Here is a 6,483-nt window from a genome sequence, read left to right on the forward strand (position 1 = left end):
GAGCGAGCGGGGGGGGGGGGGGGGGGGGAGCGCGGCCGCAGGGCCTGCTGCGCCCCTCAGGGCGTCTTCTGAACGAACAGTCGGGGCTCCCACCTCTGTTTTGGTAGCGAAATGAGCCATTTAAGTAAGACGACTGGAAATGTGGGCGGACGGAACTAAAAATTGCTAGGTTTCAGACATCCGCCTGGCAGCACGCTCTGTGGGGGTTAGTGGACGCGGGCGCTGGGCGTTTGGGCGAGGGCGAGTGCCGGGGGGCTCGTCTGGAGCAGCCGGCAACCTGCTGGAAGAGATTTCGGGAAGCTCGGTGTGAGGCCGGCAACAGAGACTGAGGAAATAGATTGTGTGAAATTACTGGTACTGTGGAAGGTTGGACGTGGAAGAGGAAGGTGGTCAATGGGAGGAAACAGGAAAATAAAAGAGATGGGAGATTTTTTACCACAAGAGTAAGAAAGTGTGAAGAGTGTCTTCAGCCATGTGACACTGCAGGTACACAGAGGGGCAGCCGAGATGACGGCTTGCAAGGGTTGCCTGGAAGAAGACACAGCAGAAATTTTGAGGAGAACTGGGATGGAGGGAAGACCACATTTGCGTAGCTCAAACCATGTGGGTTTGAGGCCAGTGAAATTGCGTGTCTTCTTCCAACAGTGACCCAGGGGCAGATGCCCAGAGAGTGGTGAGAGAACAAGGCAGTATGTGTTGGCACTCTCTGGGAATGCTTCCTCCCTCCCTTCCAGCCAGCCGTGGCGCAGATGATGGTCATCCTCCTCCGTGACTTCATTCCAGCGAGGATTGTTGAACTATTCTTCAAGGGTCAGGTGGACAGTGGGAAGTTTTGTTTTTTTCTAGGAGCAAAGTCAGACTGGGAAAACAGATAAGCAGGAGAAGCTACTTTGATAATGATCTGTTGTGGCAACAGCGAGACAGTTGCAAGCTCCATTCTGCACAAGGTGAAAAACTGCAGAGGCCTAAAAAGGAAACGAAAAGAGGAGTCAGATGACCTTTTTGAGAAATCCTTCCTGTTCCTGGATCAGTAGGAAAGAAGTAGAAATAAATAAGTAGAAAGAACATGGGAAATACTGGTGTTAGCCAAGTAGAGTGTTTGGGGTTTGTGGAACACTGGGATAAAGTCTGAATAAAATTGGCTGTCTGTAGGCTTCATCTCATTAATATCAGTGCCAATTCCTAGGATGATACAAGAGCAAGGGCAGCCGAGAGAACAAAATAAATATCCTCATTCCACGTTCTAAAAAAGGACAACTCTAAAGCATTATGAAGTAAATCCAGATGTTATATTGTTTGTAAGGGGTACATCTTTCAGATTACTGTGTATTAGTGTTAGGAAACTCAAACATGTAAGACAATTTGGAACTTGAGAAAGATTATATGATTAGTGTGACAAAGTTAGTGGGCGGAGTCTTGTATGATGTTGAAATTGATGTATAGACCTCGTTCTTCAGGATGGAAAAGGTAAAAAGGCTGGTGTATTATGCCAGAGTGGCCATTAGCTGTTTCAAAGTCAGAGAAGTTTCAGAAGAATAAGAACTTAATTTTTTATACATTAAAGTTCTAATTCATTAAATGAAATATGGTCTGCCATGGACCATCTGATCTTGCTAGAGAGTAAGTTGAACTTCTTAACGCTCTGTTCCTAATATGTGGGAAGAATAGCTTTTATTGTTACTTCAAACTGAAGGAAGTATGGTGGAGGAATTGTATGTCTAGTGATAACTCTTTGGTAACGTTTTAAAAATACATTTTCTTAATGTCCAGCACAGTGTACTTCAGCCCAGTTATAATGGACAAAGAAAAGCTGATCATTGACTGGAAAATCATAGGTGTCAAAAAACATCTCAGTTGGTTGTGGTTAGTGGTATGAATGTAGCCAGCTTCTAGCCAAAGGATCTGGTTATGCTGTAGAGTTCATCCACATCTGTCTTTCTTGCGGGAGTATTTGTGCGCAATGATTAATGCTGTCACATGCAGTATAGCAAAATATTGCCAATATCTGTAGAATTTTTCAAGGCTGTCATTCTAGATGCCCTAACAGGACTGTTGCATGGAAATGAAGGAAAGTGATATTGGACAAGAAGTTGTTACAGTCAAATGGATATGTGGAAATTACAATGGCACCAAAAATCAATATATCAACAAAGGATGAAAATGAAAAAGAGTCAAAATAATGAATGTACAAGTTGGACAACGTGACTGATTCAGGAAAGTTGAAGAGAGATTTAAAATACCTGTAGCCATGGAGGATCAAGATAACAGACAGTAGTTTATTCATGTCAGGAACAAAATAGAGGATAACCAAACAGTGTTTAATAAGGCCATTGCTAGATGCAGAGTGGTGAAGTGTAGAGCAGAAAAGGTACATCTAAAGGATATTTGGTTTTAGAACATCTCACATACATTATTTGGACTCAATAATAAAAGGTAGTGGTCTGTAGCAGGGGAAAGCATTGTGCAACATTGAGTTTCACACGACAGGACTTTATAAATTCCACCCAGGAGTCTTAATAGTAACTAGCTGAGGAGGTCCGTGAAATGCTCCTGTTAATTTTTAGCACACCTTGGGATTTGCCAGCTAGGGGACGTTGCTTTATTTAATATGTATTAAGAGGATAGTTCAAAAAGGTAGATCTTACCAGATAAACATTAATAGTTTTCTCATAAGTTAATGTATCTATTTGTTGGATGTACCATGTTTACACCAGGTTTTTTCTTGAAGTTTACTGAAATTCACATGATGAAGTGAATGATTCAGAAGAGGACTGTGTAGTCATCGTAGATACTAGCGGGAACCTTCTGCATACTACCCTGGCAGGTGCTTTACGGTGACCTTAGGACTTAACGGGAAATGAATAATCACACAGAAATAAGTACTGTTCTTGCCCTGTGACTCAGTGTTTTGGAGTGCTTGTGTGTATTTTCAGGAAGAATATGGAAATTTCAGGGGGAATTTAAAGGAGGTCTAAAAATGGTCCTGAAGATGCAGAACAAATTTCAGGATATCAGGCTTAAGGATGTCAAGACTACGAAGTGACTTAGGAAATAGCAGTGATACCTGAGTTAGTTCAGAATTTATATGCATTTTATCTGAAGTCATACATCTTCAAATTGAATACAGCCAATTTCCAGCCAGTAAATCTTCCCATGCTATAAAATTCACCCACATTGGTGATCTTTTTCATGTGCCAGTGTCTCTACACATTGATCAAAGGATAATCTGCACTACAATCACATACAGAACAGCAAAACATCCTATTGCTAACTAGCTAGCTCATGTCTTAGTAGATGTCTAGTCCCACTACATGAAGCTCACCGTGGGCTAGCAGATCTATCTGATGAGCAGTGTGTGGTTTACTGATGCAATGAGAGAAAAACAAATGAATTAAAAAAAAAAAAAAAAAGCACAGCTATTGAGTTCTACTTCATCTAATCGGACACAATAGAGCTACCAATCAAGTTCCTTGCTATTTTGCTGTACTGCTGCTGTCATTTCTTTCTGTATTGACTCTGTAAGGCCAGACCCCTAGCTCTTGAGTAGCACTGGGAGGAAGGGCACAGCAATCCTTCCTGCAAGGTCTCCCTGAAGGGCTGTCAAAATGGGTTCAGAGCAGTGCAGTTTCTGTGCTAAAGCCATCCTGAACGGGCAAGGAGGCAATGGCACATAGGTGTTAGCACAGCACACTTCCTCTGTCCTTCTACACTGGCCCCCAAGATTGAGATAAACGATGCAGAAAAAGATAATTACATTTTCATTATTCTTATTCAAGACAGGCAATTGACATTTGACCTACTGCATCTGTTCAGAGGACAAATTGATGAGAGGTGTATTTGGTGCTTACTTGTTTAATCTGGAGGATGTACTACACTGTTTCCTAGGACAAAGGTGGACTCTGGCCAAGCTCTGAGCCCTGCTCAGATGGTGCTCCTGGCAGTGGGACAGGGGGAGTGCCCAGAAAGGTGTGGCGGGCTGTGTCCCTGCTGCCTGCACCTTTCTGTGGGAAGCATCTCCCTGAATCCTGATACCTGATGGTATAAAACCTCACATTCCTGTGGGTTGGTGGGAGGCATACTCCCGTTCCCGAGATTCCCAAATATGTATCAAATCTTGGGGCCCTGGGAATTGCCTGCCAATTTGTGTCCTTATTTTGGCGGAGTTGGTGTTTGCAAACCTTGCAATTTGCTCTTATAGAACCTTAGCGGCAAAAGCAGATAGGTTTGTTCTAGAGAAATTGAATATTAAATCCTTAAAACAGTGTTGTGAAGAAAGCTGTGACAGGAAGAAAACTCTAATAAAGTGCAACTGTAGAGCAAACCTGAGACTGAGCTTTCTTCTTAGATAACACTTGTGATCTTTTAGGCCACAACAGACATTGAAGAGAATGACTCAGTAGCCCTTCACCTACTGTGAAAGTCCCATTTAGAGTCATAGAACCGCCCACATTGGAAGGGGCCTTGAAGGATCTTCTGGTCCAGCCTTTCATGGGAAAGGGAGCATAGGTGAGATTATGTAGGGCCCTGTCCAACTGCATCTTGAAAACCTCCAGTGATGGGGACTCTACCACTTTGCAGTTGTTCCAGTTAATGATTGTTCTCACTGTAAAAAATGTCTTTCTTATGTCAAGATTTTTGTTGATAGCTTAGAATTTACTGTCCTTTGGTTTCTTTGCTCATCAAGTTCACGGTCTTGCTTACTGTGGCATTTTTAAGATTATCACATCATTTGTTACGCTTCACAACCATAATATTTTTCCAAGTTTTATTAATTTTTCACCATATTTTGTGATTTTCATGGAGACTATGGATGTCATAATTACTTAGATGACAAACTCGATATTTAGAGTGGGGTTTTTTGGTCAGTTTTAGGGGCCTTTATTACCACATTTACCCTAGAAGCTCTTTTTAGGTTCATTTTAGGACTGCATTCAGATCTTATCCAGACTTGCTCTGTGACTTCCTACTCGGTTTCTATTCTTGGGAGTTTTCTCAGCTTCTTTCTCTACCTCGTCCCCTCCAAGAATAGTCAGCTATATATCTTGCCTTATGCAATTCAAATTCAAAGTTTTGCGTTTGCCTTTCTTTTGACATGTACCTATGCTTTAGGAATTAGGTACCCATGGTGTCTTAGAGTTATCTTAAAATGCAGGCAAGTAGTATACTTCACTGGTTACAAGAAGATGTAGTTCTCCCATAAATTGAGGTGCTTTGAAGCAGATACACTCCTTCAAGAATTAAGAGCAGGATTATTTATTTGTGACACAGAATTTTTATTCAAGGATGGGAATGCACAGAAGTAGGCTGAAAAAGAGCGAGTGTTGAGCATTTTAGAGGAAGGCAACCAAAGGAAGGAAATACACCTAAGTCGTCTTGGCTGCTACTCCTGCTCCAGCAGAGATAAGGAGGTTGCAGTTCTTTGAAGGCAACGGGCAATAGTGCATCAGCATCTGCAAAGAGCTGAAGGCAACAAGAAGATGATAAGGATGAAGTGCCGCATGCTAAAACATCTACTTTCGGTTCTAGTCAGTCCCAAGCTATCTTTTGGAAGGAACAATGCTTATATAATCCAAATTATGTACGGATTTTCAGAGGTGCCAAAAAAAATCATGTTCTACTGATTCTGAAGCCTGTAATCTACATACATGGGGTATGTGTTGGTAGGTTTCTCCTAACATGTTTGTTATCTTTGCTATCTTAGTATGTTAACTATTTAAAAGCCACAGCGTTAGCTTTTAGAATGTTGTCTCTACCTGCCAACTTCTTTTCTTCACCTGGCCTTTGTCTTCCTTAGTGTACTGTTTGATAAAGTTGTCAGACTTGCAAAAGCACTTCATACAAAATTCTGTGATAAAAGAATCCTGATTTCCTTCTGAAATGTAAAATGAAGTACTGTCAAGCAAAGAAGATTAGTGACTGCTTATAAAACATCCTTCATTACAGAATATCTTCTCTCAATGGTAGTTTATTCTGATGCAATGTAAGGAACAATAGTGTAGTAAAAGTGCATTCTAAAAGTATTCTTGAGGTTAGCAGTGCGTGATGGATTGCCAGTACTGAGCAATTTTAGGGGTTTAAATTACAGCACTGGAGTTTTCAGGAAAAATAGGACAAGTAGAAAAGTTTTCTCTAGCCTTGTTTACAGTGTCTGTGGAAAAGTTGCTAACCTAAACATTAGTCTGTGCTACAGTGATAAATATTTTATTAATAAATTATATCATAGCCATGTGCTGTGACGGTGCTTTGGAAAGAAGAGTATTAGCATGTCTATTTTACAGCCTGTTTTTCAAAGATAAATAAATTAGCTATAGACAGATATAGCTAGAGGGTTTCAAGGAGAACATTTATGAATTGCAAGCAGTTCAAAGAATAATCAGGGACTGGAAAATGTGAGCAATCCAATCTAGTTAGTTTACCATCAAAAAGCTTAAAGGTTTGTGAGTACTTATTGGGAAACCAGAAAGTTGTTAATAGGATGTTTTG

The sequence above is a fragment of the Haliaeetus leucocephalus genome, unplaced genomic scaffold, assembly GCF_000737465.1.
Source record: "Haliaeetus leucocephalus isolate CR32 unplaced genomic scaffold, Haliaeetus_leucocephalus-4.0 Scaffold406, whole genome shotgun sequence".
NCBI classification, from domain to species: Eukaryota; Metazoa; Chordata; class Aves; order Accipitriformes; family Accipitridae; genus Haliaeetus; species Haliaeetus leucocephalus.